The sequence below is a fragment of the Triturus cristatus genome, chromosome 9, assembly GCF_964204655.1.
Source record: "Triturus cristatus chromosome 9, aTriCri1.1, whole genome shotgun sequence".
Taxonomy (NCBI): Eukaryota; Metazoa; Chordata; class Amphibia; order Caudata; family Salamandridae; genus Triturus; species Triturus cristatus.
In genome coordinates this window covers 1270252319-1270266439 of record NC_140592.1, presented here as the reverse complement: position 1 = coordinate 1270266439, position 14121 = coordinate 1270252319, and the positions used below count along the sequence as shown (strand labels likewise).

Sequence of the window (14121 nt, the reverse complement as noted above, 5' to 3'; positions counted from 1 at the left end):
TCTTTTCCCCAGTATTCTCAACTATACTGCTTTCAGAAACGACCTCCTTAATTTTTCAGTCCTTTGTAATTTCATCAGCACTGTTTCCTGTGACTACACCATTAGTTTATTTTTTGGGAGTTTTATTTAACGCGACTTCGATCCGAAGGTATCAGAGCGCTTTATATGAGCACTAGTTGCGTTACACACAGACACATTAATTTTGTTAGGCAAGGGGAGATTGAGTGAGTTTTGCCCAGAATCATAGGATGTTGAGAGTCCCTGCCTAGACTCTAACCCGGTTCTGCAGCTTCGAGGTTGACCTCTGTAGCCGTTAGGCCACATCCTACCAATAGTCCCCTCCAGACTTTCCTGATTCGTATGCTGTCCTAAATTAGGCTCTAACTCTAACCATTTGTTGCTCCCGTTGTCTACTTGTCCTTGTCCCCACAGTGCTACTCTTTTAAGATTCCAGCATCTCCCATTTTCTAGTCTCACTGAATTTTTTATTACCTCCAGAATATGCAGAGGTTAAAAAAATGTACTTGTATTTAGATTTTTTTTTACTATTCCAGGTTTTTGAATCCTCACCCATTGTCCTACCTTAAGATCAGTGTGTTTTGAGTTGTACTTAGCATCATGATATTTTTTATATTTGTCGTGTTGTTGCAAAAGATTGTTTCTAATTTCTAACGATGACCAACATTTCATTACCTGGAGCGTTTAACCATAGAGGATTCCATTTTGATCTGGGCTTCCTTACTCTCATAAGTTCAAAAGGAGACAATTTTGTTCCTTCAACCTCCGTGACTCTGTATGACCACATTGTTTTAAAAACTTGAATTTCCCAGGGAATATTATTTTTGCATGCCAGTTGAATGTCCTCTTTCATGACCTCTTTCAATACTTCATTGTATCGCTCCACCATACCATTTCAACTGGGATTGTACAATGAGGTTGTTCTATGTATAATTCCACACTTGCTCAAATACTGTTTCATCCGATCTGACGTGAGTTGCACCCCATTGTCACTAATAATAATAGCGGGAGTACCTTAATTTAGGAAAATCTCATCAAAACAATTTATCACAGTATCAGTTTCTAATTTCTTAATGATTTTCACAATAGGCCACTTAGAAAACACATCCATAATAGAACTTATGTACTTTCCAGAACGTCGTACTGATCCTATAATGTCCACTGCTCCCACAGGGATTTGGGACATATAAAGGCACCCATAGGGGGCCTTAATGTCTTGAGAGTTTTGTCTGCAGACATGCATATGCCGCACTCTCGCTACTCTCACCAGTTTGGTGTCAATACCAGGCTACCAGTAGTCACTTTTCACATTCATCTTTGTCTTAATGATCCCTAAATGCCCTTCATGACAGAGGGAAGTTTTTTTTCTTAAAGATTCAGGGGAAACAATTATTTCTCCTTTCACGATATTCCGGGCATTGCATGTTAACTCATTGCTTACCTCCCAGAATGGTCTAAGTTCTTTCACCTCTACTTTTGGTGGCCAACCCTTACTTATGCCCTCGGTCACCTTCTTTAGTGTCGAATCCATGTTATATTCAACATCCCACTCCTCCTTTGTAAAAGCAATCATTCCATTGCCCTATACCCATGCAACCTGGATGTCATCCAACAATTACATCTTGGTTTTCTGAACTCAGAATAGGCAGCCCTGATAGAAAATCAGTCACCTCATTCTTTTTTCCAGGTAAATACTCCATTCTGTTAATGAAATCTAGTAATCTCAGAGAAATTCTGGCCAACCTTGAGGAAACATTGTTGTCAATACCGTAACCAAAGGCTTATTGTCACACTTGATATTAACCTCTCTTCCCCAAATAAATGAACGAAAATGTCCTAGAGCCCAGCACTCGCCAGCGCCTTTCAATTAATGCATACTTTTCTTCAGCTGCTGATAATGATTTTGAAGCCTAAGCTAGGATTCTTTTTTTACCGTTTTTATCGTATTGGGATAATACTGCCCCAAAACCTATGCTATTAGTATCCGTTTTGATCACACTTTTTCCCATGGGGTAAAATCCTTGCAATGCAAGAGCTGCAGCAATTGCATTTTTCGCATCTATAAATTTCGTTTCACTCTCCAAGACCATTCAAAACTTACTCTGCTTAATGTGGAAAGTTCTCATAGAAAAATTTCTGACAAATTTGGAAAAAAATTAGTTGAGCCCTAGATTAGATTTGCTTTTTTCCTTAATTTTAGGACTCTGAGCATCTTTAATAGCTTCCACTAGTTTAGTCTTAGGTTGGATCCCTACCACACTGATCTCATGACCTAAATAGGTCACCTGGCTTTCAGAAAATCTGCATTTAGCATATTCTACAGTTAAACCATGTTTGTTGAACAAAGATAAAACACATTTGAGTTTCTCCTCATGGTCATTGCTATCCTTTCCCATCACAAGAATATCATCTTGGAAAAACTATGACATGGTCCAATTTTCCAAAAATATTGAACACTAGCCGTTAAAAAACAGCTGCCTTGAAAGTCAATCTGATTGACTGTGAGAAAGTGGGTTTCTGTTGCAGTAACCCCCCCCCCTTTTTTGCCTAATAGCTGATGCACTTTTCCTTGTTGTGCCCTGGGCTCCTGCCAATCAGGTGCCCAGGACCTGTGTTCCTTCCCTAAAATACAAACTCCCAATTGGCAAACCCTGGCCACATGTCAGCCCCTAGTAAATGGTACCCTAGGTACCCAGGGCCTTGTGACCAGGGAAGGCCTCTAAGGGCTGCAGCACTCATTGTGCCACCCTTAGAGGCCCTGTACCCTTACACACACACACTGCCTTTGCAGGCTGAGTGTCTGGGTGCAGGACAAAACAAAGAGTCGACATGGCACACATCTCTGTGTGCCATGCCCATCTTCTACACTGCCAAGGCATATGTCAGCCACCCCTCTGGCTGGGTGCCTTATGCCTATGGTGTGGGCACAGGAGCAGGAGCCCTGTGCCCCTACAGTACCCAGGTCCATTCATGGGCACTGTAAGTACAGTGCTGCCATTTACAAGTACATGGTGCTGAGAGCTCGTCAAACACGAGCTCCACAGCACCATAATGGCAACACTGAAGACTGGGAAGTTTGGTATCAAACTTCTCAGCACATTAAACCCACACTGATGCCAGTGTGGGATTTAATGTACTAAGCACCCCAGAGGGCATCTTAGAGATGCCCCCTTACAGCTAACCTACAATCCACGTCTGCTCTGAGGCTGCCCAGGCTGCCACACAGCAGACACGTTGCTGGACCCCTGGGTGGGAGAGCCCCTGCTCTCCTGGGCCTGCAACAATGCACATCCTGGGTGAGGTGAGAAATCTCCTCCCCCAGGATGAGCAAAGGGAAGCTTCAAAGGCATGCCGCCAGTTGGAGTTTCCCCAGGCCACTGCAACCCCCCACTCTGGCGGGAAGCTTGGCCGGAAACCCCATTCAAGGACAGGGGATGTGCCAGCCTGCCCACCCCACCCCTCAGGTGGGGGAGGCGAGGTGAAGCACATCTCCGGGCTCTCGCCATCTTGAAGATGGGAGGCCCTACCCTATCAGGATTAGGCTACTGCCCCCCTCCCACAGGAGAGAGGCAGGATAGGGGGTGTTCCCACCCCAGGACAAGGACCCATTGGTCCCTGGCCTTCACCTACCTGTAACGCCCCTAAATCTAGTATTTAGGGGCCCCCTGAACCTTCCTTCCCCAGATTCCAGATAGAAACCTACAAGAAGAGCAAGAAGAAAAAAGACCTGCCCTGCAGCTGCTAAAAAGAGGAAGACACCAACTGCTTTGGCCCCAGCCCTACCGGCCTGTCGACCCTCGAACCTGCTCCTGCTCCAGCGCGGCATCTCTTGTGGCCAGCAACCTCAAAAACCCCGGAGGACCTGGCTACCTTTGAACTCTGATTCCCTGGGACTCCCATGAGTAGAGGCTCTACTCGAGAAACCTATTCCTAACTCCTGGCAGCAGCCCGGAACCGCGGACCCAACACACTCTGCACCAGCCAAGCCTGGCCAGTGCCGGAGTGGACAAAGACCCTGAGGACGACCCCACGGCGACTGTGACCCCGAGTCCGGCACCCAAGGACCCCCCTCGACATCCTGGACGAAGCCTGCAGCCTCAGAACCGAGTGCCACCCCAGCCGCTATCAACCAGAGGGTAAGATTCCCGACGTCAAAAGGCACCCCTGCACCCGGCGCCCTGCGGCCCCCTGTGCCCAATCCCGGGGTACCCACCTAACCTACAACTACCCAACTTACCCCTCGAAGTGGTGGTGGCACCGGAAACATCCTCGTCCCCGAGCCTGCAGCCTTTTTCCAAACCGGAACATTCCCATTGATTTCCATTGAGCGCCCGAAGGCTCAAAAGCACCCTGCACCCAGCCGCCCTGGCAGTGCACTCTCTACACTAACTTACTTCCCCACTTGCCCTGAGTAAGTGACCAGGAGCCCAGCTCCCACAGACGCGTGGCTTGCCAGACAGCAGCCACCAACCAAGGCCCCCCTATCCCTCATAGGATAACATTGGGCCTAACTCACTCTGCACCCGGCCGTTCTGAAACCGCTGAGGGTGAACCAACTGTACCTACCTGACACTGGGGGACCCCTGAGTCTATGCCCGGAATTTCAACTCTGCCAGTCGAGTACTTACCCTTAAACCGCTAACTTCATTTTCCTCATAGGGTAACATTGACTGGCTTTTTCTTCAAAAATCTTCTAAGTGTGAACTTTTCAAAACTGTAAAAATTCACCAAAAATCAGCCAAGTGACAAAAACGAATTTACTCACCTGTTCCTGGGTGAGCTCCCAGTGCTGGATCTTGGTGCCCAGCCCTGACCCTGAAAAGTACTCACAACTATACTTACCTCTAACTCATTTTTTTCCCTTAGGAAACCATTGTCTGCTTTTCTGTGAAATTTCTTCTAAGTGTCTATTTTTGCAAATTTGAAATATTCTTTTAAAATCGTACCATTTCTGCAAACGAAATTACTTACCTGTTTTTGATAAGGACCCCAGTCCTGGGTCTAGCCACCCAGTCCTGGATTACTAAAGTAACGATAAAGTACTCTACATGCAATGTGAATTTCTTGCCATAGAGATCCATTGAATGTTTTCTTTGAAATATTTTCTAAGTGCTAACTTTTGAAATAGCTAAATATTATTTAAAAATCATTACAGTTACTAAGTCGACTTTCATCACTTGATTCTGAATACTGACCCAAGGCTGGTTCTAGGAGCCAGACCTGGAATTCCAAAAGTAATCTGAAAAGTAATTTATTACAAATAACCTGAATGTACCATTGAGCTCAATGCATTGTGATGTTTAGGAAATAGGATTGTTTATTGCAACCAACTGTGACTGTTTACAAAAATTCATTGCTTAAGACAAAAAGTATTTATATGCAACCTCTCATTCTGAGAAAGTATATTTTTATCCCCTTTGTGGTTCTAAAAATAAAACAATCATATATTTTATATATATAAATCATTGGCCTAGAGTTCAGTTATTGAGTGTGTGAAACCATTTGCTGACTGAGTGTGTACAATAAATGCTTTACACTGTCCTCTGGTACTGCCTTACTGCTCGACCAAGCTACCACTTTTGAGAGTAAGGTCATACCTAACTTTGACCTCTATCAGCCTCTGGGGGTCTGGGGACTCTGTACACCCTGTACCTATTAGGGAACGGTATATACAGAGCCACTTTCTCACATTGACAATCTTGTGAACTGAAAACGTCCCCATATGCAAAAAAAAGCTGTGTACTTCTTACTATCCTAACACAGATTAATTTGGTGGTACACTTGGGATAAATCTATGGTGGAAAAGATCTCCATGCCCCTAGTTTTAGTCACCATCTCATTGATTTTGGGTTACAGAAATTGGTCCACCAAAATATTAGCATTTAGATGGCATAGATCAGTACATAATCTGATATTTCTATTAGTTTTCCTTGCAACCATTAACTGAGCTATCCACACCTTGACTCAATCGATTTTATCACACCATCCTTAACTAATCATTCCAATTCTTTTTCTGCGTCATCCCTTATAGATATGGGAACATTCCTGAGTTTATGTATTTTGGGAGAAGCATTCTCCTTCAAAACTATTTTGTGTTTGAATCCTTCCATCTTCCCAAAACTGCCGGCAAAAACTTTAGGAAATACATCACACATTCTTTTTCCTAAAACCTCTCCCCCATCAAGCAACAATACTTGTTCTATTCCATTGGGCTATAAAATGTTAAGATTCCTCTGACCCTCCATCTCAGGACTGAAGAACCTTTCTTGGAAATATACACTTTACCCAGTGCCTTCCTGTTCTTGAATCTAAGGTTTAGATTTTTTTTAACCTAACATCTCTATGGTTTCACCTGTGTAAGTCTCGGGTGCAATGTCTGTTTCACGAAGATTGGAATCTTATTTTTCCTCTAATTTATCTTTCCATACTGACTCCTTTATGATAGTGAATGGTGAACAACGAGGCTGCATCATTGCGAATACCTACTCCCCCTCCCCCCTTTAATAAAATGCATCGGTTTACATTTGTCGTTCCTATTTTCAGCGTTTAGAACTACTTCCTCTCTTTTTTTCAAAGCACCCGAATTATCATCAACATCTTCACTGGAGTAAGCTGTTGCACCTTCCTCTATACATTTGAATTGATCTTCGTTTTACACACACAAGCAAAATGCCCCATTTTCCACAATTGCTGCAATTTTGTGTCCTAAAGAGTGTAGTAATAATCCCTTTTTCTTTCTGCAGAAAGTTTGTTGGTATGCTCAATAGTGGAAATCTAATTATAAAAATATTCCTTCCACTGGTAACCATGGAACTGGTGGATCCCCTGGAATACAGAGGAATTCTTTAGGTGGATTCACCATACTATTATGGGCAAGAGCTGCCATTGTTAGAGAGGTTTTCCTTATGAAACAAAGCAAACACTGAAATTTTCGGGAAAAAAACAATAAAAAACTCTACAGTAAGTAAAGTACATTAAATAGTATGACGACACTAAGCTGCACAAAACAGTAAAAGAAAGAGCGAAAATACTCCTGGACCGCATATATGCGACTAAAAAAATTATAATGTACCAATCAGCTCTGTGGATCAGCATCAACATAAAATACAGGGTTGTACTAAAAAATACTGTATCGTGCTGTGCGAATCAGCGAACTTGCTGTTAGTAGGACTGAGAAGAATGCTGAAACTTATGCTGTGCAAATCAGCGAAATACTATTACTGCACACCTTTAAATGGGCTATTAATTTGCTGTGGGTAGCTGGGCAAATAAAGAGAAGCAACATTAGCCTGCTGTGCGAATCGGCAGAATCTAAGCTGATAAACCGCACATATGCTGTGCGAATCAGCGATAGGTAATATGCAGAAATGCTGCCCCAATTAAGCTGTGTGAATCAGCGTGTGAAAGTACAGCCCTACAGGTTTGCACACAACACCTTGAGAAGGCTTGAAAACAGCCTGCATTGGAAAAACCGCAAGGAAATGCACTCGGAGGAGAAGTAGTGAATTGCTGCCCCAATTAAGCTGGGCCAACCTGCATGTGGAACTCGGCAACCGGCTCGCACAGAATAGTAAATACCTGCCTTGGGAGCAACACTTATAGTAAGTGGTTGCCAGGCAACCAGCGGTAACCTTGAAGATCGATCAGGCAAAAGCTTGCAGTACAGAGTAGCCAATTAGGTGCTAGGCAATGCACAAGCCTAGCATTTCAACGTGTTCGGGGTGTGCACGCACAGTATTTAACAGCCGAGACAGTAATTAATAGAGGAAAACGAGGTTTCCCTTTCTCTCATGACCACGTGCATCCAGGCCGCGTCTGGTCGTAAAGAGGAAATCCAGCATCGGAGCCTCCGCAGCAACGCATTTCAAAATCGAGATGAAGCACGTAGGATGTAACCGGAATCACAGCACGCATAGTGTTTGCCACCTAGTAGCTAAATCGTTGCCACAAAATTGTTATGAAGACGCTACACAGAAGCAAGTGGTAAGACTTTATTAGCGACTAGGCATGTAGTAGGACTAGCTGCTGGGCTCCTTAACTCAGTGTTTTTCAACCTTTTTTGGGCAAAGGCACACTTGTTTCATGAAAAAAATCACGAGGCACACCACCATTAGAAAATGTTAAAAAATTTAACTCTGTGCCTATATATTGACTATATATAAAGTAATTCTCTTGAATAGGAATCAAATAAACACAAGCATGCACCCGGCACTTTTTTACGATCACGGTCTTGATTTAGCGAAGTTCACCATTACGTTTGGCACACCGCCGCACTTACCACAGAACCGATCACGCTCCTCATATTACTGACTTCAAAAAACGGCAGTGTATGCATGCACTAGATTTTGTACAGTCACCACAGACACATCCTGTGTTTCATCACGTTTTCGGCACGATCTACGCCCCCCCTTTACGCCATAACCACATTAACATCGAATCTGTCGTATCAATTGTCATTTAGTTTTATTTATAGACTTGGAAATAGTTTGGTTGACAGCTGCGTGTGCATGGGTTAACGGTGATCTCTATAAATTCTATATAGATTAAGTCGTTTTTAATAATACTGCAGGCCTTTTTGGATCAATAGTTTCCCGTCATAATATTGTTTGTAACCCATTACCATATTCTCAAATTGCTCGTCTGCCATAAAGCTAAAGAGAAACAGCATCGTCAGTGATAGGGCCTTTGTGAATGTGGGACAGCAGCGGAGGACGGACTTGAATTTTTAAAACTTTATTTAAGGTTTACAACAGCATACCATACAGTTACACAAGAAACACTATTAGGTGACAGATTTTGCACCCTGACCACAAGTGCTCCCCCCGGCCTCAGCCATACGCCCCGGTATACCAACAAACGATACAGTGCACCACCAATTGATTACTGTTGTACAACTACAAACTAGCATAAGAATACTCTGGATAGGAGGAAATTAAACATTAAATACCTGCGGCCTGGTCTGGATCCGGATGCGGTCTCTCAGTGCCGACTCCCGCCGAGTCCTGGTCTCCGTCCGTCAGTCCTCCTGCTCCGGTCCTCCTGGTGACGCGACGTCTTCTTCTCTCCGCTGCTGCGCACACTGCGCTCGGGCGGGAAGGAAGTCCGAAGATACTGCTCTGTGATAGGTCCAGGCTGGAGTCTGGACCAATCACAGCCCAGACATCCGAGGAGCGCCAAAAACCCCACCCCCCCCATACCCAGGATACAGTCCAGTGCCCGCCGCCCGGCCTAGTGGGGGAAATTATTATTATTTTTTTTAAATGTTGGGAATGTTTCCATTTTTCCCACGTTTTCCCACGGCACACCAGGCAACATCTCGCGGCTCACTAGTGTGCCGCGGAACAGCGGTTGAAAAACGCTGCCTTAACTGACCTCCCAGCTGCGCAGACCCTGTCTTCAAGGAGATCTACATTGTGACCCAAACATTCTACACGACGTTGCATGACGCCAGAAGGTTCTGCAAATACCCCACGCGGCAGCAGCCGTCTGAGTACTGGGGAGCAGATGATGTTTTGGCAGGCCTTTTCAATTTCAAGTGCTGGACCATGACCACCTATCTGATCGGAATTGTTAATGTCCTGTACATGTCATCATCCCTACTTCCTCATGGAAGTCCACCACGGGCCTCTGTTGGCTTTCTAAAGCTAGCTTCAAAGCATAGTCCTTAAACAGCATATTCTATTTCAGTACTGGCTTCGCGATGAATCCAGGCCCTTTCATCAGTGGCTCATTTGATGTCCGATCTATTTTGTGTGCTAAAGCTTATGGAGTAAAACACACACATCTTGTATTTCAAAATTCCCCTGTGTTTGCAGGTCTCCGGGATGAACCAGTGCAGGATTTTGGGACATATTAATTTTTAGAACTCCATTTTCAATAGAATGTTTTCACAGTAATCAAAATGTGTACCATAGCTGTTATGGTTCTCTGATCTGCTCAAACTACAGCAGCATCTCCTCAACCAAACCCATGGGTAACCTTTTTTTGAAAAATGTGTGAACTGTAACTTCATTGGGCTGTCGGTAAAATAGCTGAATGTGCTATGAAAAGTATAGGAGCACCGTAACTTCCCATGCACGGTGTAATGGACCACCTTGGTTTGAGAAATTGGAGAGACTGATTTTGTAACTGTTTCTTGCAACTTTTAAAAAGTATATTAGAAGCTAATCTTCAGTTTAATAATTATGAAAAGCAAACCTGGAACAATAGTCAATTCACTGAACGCATGAAAACGTTTTATGGTTGTTATACTCCATTCTTGGTGGCTCATCTTGGCCGTTTGGCAACGGCTTCAACCTACGACACTTTGCCAGGAAAGCTTTGGAGTGGTTGTTGGGTATTAGACTTTTGTGTTATTTCTTTAGGTAAGCATGTGTGAACTGTTTGTGGCCTCTTGGCACTAAGGATGGGTAAATGAGCTAACGTTTTGAATAAGGGCAAGTATGTTGATCACATAGGCACGTTTTGATAGTCTCCCTGAATGGCAAAGGACAGCCTTATAGTGACTGTTTGGACTGTGAAAGCTCGGCCTGTCATGAGTGCCTGATTTTGCACCTTAATATAAAGAACGTAGTTGGTTTTCCATAATCTTCTCAACAAAGGCTTGCTCATTGTAATGAAAGGGTATATGAAGTGAGTGCGGCATAGGCATAGTTAGGAAAACTAAAGCCCTAGATTGCACTCGAATGAGTCGCATGAAAGGCTAACATTGACCCTCACTAACTGCTCCTACGCAGTTTGTTTGCCTTTGACAAGAAGGCACTGTTTGGTTAGTTCCATTTTAAAAAGAGCCACCCTAGTGCAGGACAGGGTCTCGGCTCATGCTAAGATGGATGATTAGGAAGGTTAACTAAGCAATTATTTACGGCTGCAGGTGGATCTAAATGCACCTACCCCAACACTGCTGCCTTCACATTCCATCCTGAGATAGGCCCCAGAATCGACTCTACCACAGTGAGGCTAAAAGCTACCACTGTACACCCGTACCAGGGCCAGGCTCACCATGTGACAAGGCCCCAGATTAAACTGTACCATGAGCAGAACCACCCGCAAAGACTACAGCAAGCAGGGTTAAAGCCACCAGAAGAGTTAGGACCACAAGCGGGACAAAACCAACCTTCATACCAACTGTACCATGAACTGGTGAACATATAAGTTTCAGCCATGGTGAGAGGTGTTGTAATACTGTAGATCTTAAAAAACAAACCACCTGTAAGTCAATTGGGTGCTGTTAATTCCTTGACTGTGTTGTCTTGATAATAAATAACAATGATTCCATGTACACACCCACATCATTTACAGTGGAAATACTTCTTGAATAGCATTTGCACCGTCTTTGAATCGTGTTTTTGTGATCAATAAAAGTTGTAAGATATAACTTTGATGTTTAATTCCCTTGCAAGCTTGTCCTAACATTTGTTAACTCGGGTGGTTTTAGATTCATATATATGTTCTGAAGGCATACCAATGAGGTGCATGTTCCTCAGTGCCACAGCAAACGGTACCCTCCTTAACGTAAACTGGCGTTACCTTTTAATGTTTTGGATCGATGTGCGTAGGAGAACCCGTCCCTCCATTCATTGACAGGTTGAGTGGACTATGCCTTTGCCGGTATATCGAAGAACCCACCCCTCCCTTTCATTGACAAGTTGAGTGGACTGTGTCATTGGTGATGCATTGGAGGACCCACCCCCCAAGTCCAAGAAGGGGATGGTTACCGTGACCATGGAACGTGAAATCATCCACTCATTTTGCTGATCTGTTTCCCACTTCATTAATCAAAGAGTACAGCTGGGACATCTCACTGCTCTGGCCAGATCTGATTAACACCAGAGATGTCCTGTACTGTGTGAAACTGGGTCATGTCATTCCGCTCCTAAAGAAACCAGGAGTTGACACAGATTACATGAACAGCATCCACCCAGTTACAAACCTCTCATTCCAAGAAAAAGGTCTAGAACGGTTTATTGCTACTGAACTGAAGTAGCTCATTGAGAAGCACAGCCTTCTAGACAACTTCCAGTTGGGCTTCAGACAGAGTTACAGCACGGAAGCATCCATTCTTCAAATATTTGACTATGCACTGCACCTCCGGGATGAGGGCGACTGTTGCCTACTCATACTGTTGGATCTTTCCTCCACCTTTAGCACTGTGATATTTCAAAAACTGAGGCTGCCCACAACATAGTCACCTGGAACCAGGGGCAATTGACATAAATGCAATAAGTATTGCATGTGGAGAAACAATGAACAATTTAGAACACATTCAAATTAGGTATTCAATTAATGAGAAAAGACACGAACATTGCAAGTATCCAACATTTACTGCTATATAAAAAGGTGTTCGGTGTTTTTGAGTGAGATCAATAACAAGTACGCAAATACAGTGTGTACAAAAAACTGTGTGGCAATGGAACCAGAAGAATAGACAAATAATGATACTGCATAAACATTTGATTATAAGTCAGCCAATGAATGAGCCAACGTAAGTTCCATTTGCCATATATGCCAAAGGCATTTCGACCCCAACAGTGTAATGGGTCATCATCAGGACTGTAGAAATGTATGCGAAGCAGTGAGCCATGTACTATCCAAAAATGAGAATACATGTGGTCATGGGATATCTTGCTAAAACTGTGTCTCATTGACAAACACAAAATCCTGATTACCTCTCGAGAAAGAATGGGAATAGACTATCCAGTACTGAGAAGGTTTGCCTGTTATTTAGACAGTGGATATAAACAAATCAAATTAGACCAGTGTCTTCTGGAACCAACTGTCGGCATCTGGAGAGGGTATGCAAACTTCAGGCCACATTCTTTTTGCCGACTGACATTTTGTATAATTAAATAGTGATACAATTGTAGGTTGCAAAATTGCTGTCAACAAGTTGGCAAGCGGCACCCCCATTAAAATATAAAAGAAAACAGCAATCACAGGCGTCTAGAGAGAGTTGGTGTTTGCAACGTGGTGGAATATTCGCACATCCTCGGGGAGTATCTCAGGGCTTCATTGTCTCTTCCTTTCTCTTCAGTCTGCGCATAGATCCTCTCTAACCACCATCCTAAAACAGACAAACATCTCATATAAACCCTGTGCTGATGTGATTACGATTTATCTCAATGCCACGACTCTAGACAATATCCCTTATCTTAACTAAATCCTTGCCTACATCAAAGCCTGCTGTTTGCAAATCACCTGAAACGAACTCCTTTCAAGATAGAATTCCTCCCCAGGACCCATACCCGCACCCCAATGCATCTACTTGGATCCAAGTATGGCTAACCTCATTAAACATGCCTGACTGCAACCCCATTGAGTACTTTGAGATCAGCCTCAAGAAGAACCTGGATCCTAATGCAAACGTGAGTTCCATAACCAAGAGTGCCAAGCCAATCAAAGTCCTGAAGTACATTAAACCTTTCATTCTGGACTTGGGCCTTAAACAGATAGTGGAAACCCCAGTCATCGCTAGGCTGGGTTACGACCATGCCCTCCTTATGGTTATTCCCAAGAGGGACCTGGTTCCTGTAAAGGCAATCCTATGCTGCCAGACATGTCGGAGACAAGGAGTTTCAGTCCCATGTCCTCAATGCTCATTGCCCTTAAATGGCTACCTGTCATCTCCACAATTGCTTTCTTTACACTCAAAGCCCTGCATAAGGGCACTCCAGAATATCTAGCTAAGAAACTCAAACCATCAGGTGGTTCCCGTGCCACACATAGTTCAAACTATCTCCTGCTAGAACCACTAAGATTCATGAAACAAAAGACTGGTTCCTGCTCCTGCTTGGGGAGCGCTTCCTAAATATGGAACACCAGACCCCCAACTCTCCCCCCACCCCCAAATGAGATTCAGTCCATCCCCTTGTTTGAATCTTTAAAAAGAGATCTGAAAGCCCTTTTGTTCCATACATATCGTATGGTCTGAAATCCCTGTTGCTCCAGAAATACTTTATATAGTAAGCCCTCTCCTCTTGGCTTCCTTGTGAGTTTAATCTTTCCCATCTTTGATTCGCTCCCCAACTGTTGCTCATTGGTCTCGCTCTCTCCCCCCTTCCTTATCCATTGGATAAGGTATTTCTCCTGTAGACCACCATGGTG

The 14121-nt window shown here is 43.8% G+C and overlaps 1 protein-coding gene across 1 annotated transcript in view; it reads left to right on the top strand.

The window, feature by feature from the left end:
* The window catches only part of EAPP (E2F associated phosphoprotein), a 61472-nt gene that overhangs the window by 14220 nt on the left and 33131 nt on the right, over positions 1–14121 (top strand). The window lies entirely within an intron of this gene.